At 56.1% G+C, this 2,652-nt stretch overlaps 1 protein-coding gene across 1 annotated transcript in view; it reads right to left on the bottom strand.

Moving 5' to 3' along the window:
• LOC107215188 (membrane primary amine oxidase-like) overlaps nucleotides 1-2,592 on the bottom strand; it is a 6,678-nt gene extending 4,086 nt beyond the window's left edge. Inside the window, exon 1 of the mRNA XM_015651207.3 lies at nucleotides 2,573-2,592. The gene's annotated coding sequence lies outside the window, so the exon portion shown is untranslated. The remainder of the gene's footprint in view (nucleotides 1-2,572) is intronic.
• Between the last annotated feature and the right edge of the window lie 60 nt (nucleotides 2,593-2,652).

Genomic DNA, 2,652 nt, shown 5'->3' with positions numbered 1-2,652 from the left:
TGTGACAGCTCCTCGGCTGTCAGGTCAGCAAACACCAGGCTCTGGCTCGTGGATTCTGTCTTCTCCACAATGCCGGGCTGGAATTCACAGCTGGGCGATCGCCCATCCCTGCTCAGCAGCATGCAGGACAGAATGAAGATTATCACTGCAGCCCCGACCAGGAGAACGTAGGGAAGTTTGGGGTTCATCACTCCGAGTGCAGTGGCAGCCCATGCAGTCTGGCTGAAGAATCCAGAGCACGTCCCTCACCTGCAGACCAGGCTCTTTATTCATTTGCAGCTGTGGGCGTAACAGCGGCGCTTGTGAGGTGGGGAGGGAACTTGTAGCTCCCGTGGGGCTCTGAGGAGATCACAGGTCCCAGCCAGTTTGGCTTGTTTCCTCCCCACCCCAGATGCACCAAAGGAGCCAGCCAGGGAGCCAGTGCCTGGCTCACTCACCGAGCTTCTGATGGGTTTCTCTGCTGCAGGGTGACACCACAAAGAGCTCCAGTCTCATCTGTCCTAGGGGCCTTTGCTTCTTTCAGTGTCTCCCAGGATGCTCTGTCTCTGCCTCCTGTGGCATCGTGGTGACGCCACGGGGGAAGGCTCAGCCAGCCTGGTCCTTCTGCACCCCGTGCCCCCAGACCAGCCCCACTGCCCTGAGGGGCCAGTCCACGCTGGCATGGCCCCAGACCTGCTCATGCCAGTTCTTCCTGTCCTATTCTCCCTTGCCTCCAAGTCCTTCCCAGCCCCGAAGGAAGGGACCTGGCGGCTCCAGCCTGGCTGTGGGCAGACCAGAGGCAGCTCCCTGGTGAGAAAAGGCAGCACTTGCTGAACCATTCCTGTCCCGTTCCAGCAGAGGTGATTTTTGCACAAGAGCTGCCCTGGACAGAAGTGGTGTGAGGCTCCTGCATGGCCATCAGCTCCTGCAAGGCTCCCCCACGGCTCCTGGCCCCACGCAAGGCAGCGACACACCGTGACAGCAAAGATGGATTTTTGGAGATCAGGGCCCACCAAACACTCTCCTGCTGGGGAGAGCCTGAGGCACAGGCAGGAGGGACCAGAACCACCAAGGCTGCAATGGAACCATTTATTTCATTTGCATTGATGTTAATTTAGGAATTATGTTTTCAGCCTCACTTCCAAATAGCCAATAATTGCCCTTTTTCCCTGCAAGTCCCACGGCAGCCTCAGATGAGGATCCAAAAACCTGTGTGGGCAATGTCACTTCAGCTGTGACACAGCTGTGCCCGCCGGCGCTGCAAGGCGGGGCTCCTGTGGGAACTGCTCCAGCTCCTGCATGGCCCAGAGCCCTCTTGCCCGGAACACGGCTGCCCTCTCGCCACAGGGAACAAGTCTGAGATTTACACAACTCCACTCAAGAGCGCTCTGCAGCAGTCAGGGCTCAGGCTCTGTAAACAGAGAAGGGCACTGAGGAGGGGCAGTGAAGTCACAGAAGAGGACCTGGCCTCCACACAGGAACTGTATTTTAGCACATTCTCGAGCCTTGCTTACGGGAAGGAACCAGTATCAGCCCCGGTTTTGACTGTAACAGCAGCAGCACCTCTCAAGGCCACACAAAGCCCTGCATCACAGGAGGACACGTGCTGGGAACAAATGCTTGCCCTGGGGTTAGCTGCAGTTTGACCAACACAGCTCTGAGGTCACTTTCCACAATCCAGGAGACAGCAGAGATCCCTGGGGCTGCGTTTCTCTTTGGGCTGGTTCAGATGGAGCCACTGCACACCAGCGACCTCTTTGGTCCTGTGCAGATGTAAAACATTTTCCCTCTGCCTTTGACAGGAGCGGTTTTCAATAAAAGGCACCATGTGTGTCCCCCAGTGTCCCCAGACTGCAGATGCTGCTGCCATCCCCTTGGGGGGGTCTCAAAGGTGGCCCCAAGGCTCAGCATCCCTGCGCTTTCAGGGTGGCTGCCAGCGCTTCACTGTGAGCAAGGGGCTGCTCCTGGGCTCCAACACCCCTGTGCAGACACCCAGTGCCAGACTGTGACTGCCCATGGGAGCAGGGGAACTCGCTGGGTCACTGCAGCGGCTTCACAACTTGGGATCCAACGCTGGAGTGTTTCCTCAAGGGAAGAAGGGGAGAGAGCTGCAGGAGCTCAGCCCCACAGAGCAGCAGGACAGCTGTCCTGCTTTACATGGGGCAGCGAGAGACTAAGAGGATTTTCCCAAGGGAGGAGGAGAGCCAGAAGCAGCAGCAGGCTCTGCGAAAGCAAGCTCATACTGTGCTCAGACAGGGCCAACTCCCTGTCTGCCCGCCCATGCCTATGGCAACACACACCGTGCCAGACGTGAGGCCTCAAGGAAACACAAACATTTTTCAGCTGCTACCTTTCATACTTTCCCTGAGCTGAACACAGAGCTCCCAGAAATTCCCACTGCTTTCCACTCAATGACCTCGACAGACTGGTTTATATATAGAAAAGTAATTTTGCAAAGAAAGAGGAGGTTGGAAGAATAAAGAAGCAGAGTTATGATGTCAGTTATTAGGGAACGTATGGACGAGGAGGCAAACCTCAAAGCTCTTGGGTTTATCAGAACAATGTCAGACATTAAAGGAAGATCCAGACCTACCTCCCACATCCAAGTCCACCTTATAGTTGACAAAATGGGTGTGGATCGTACCCAGGGTGTGCTCCCAAAGCCTATTGCCG

This window comes from Parus major, chromosome 27 (genome assembly GCF_001522545.3).
Source record: "Parus major isolate Abel chromosome 27, Parus_major1.1, whole genome shotgun sequence".
In the NCBI taxonomy this organism is placed as follows: Eukaryota; Metazoa; Chordata; class Aves; order Passeriformes; family Paridae; genus Parus; species Parus major.
The sequence above is the reverse complement of the archived record's forward strand: the minus strand, read 5'-3'. Positions and strand labels throughout refer to the sequence as shown.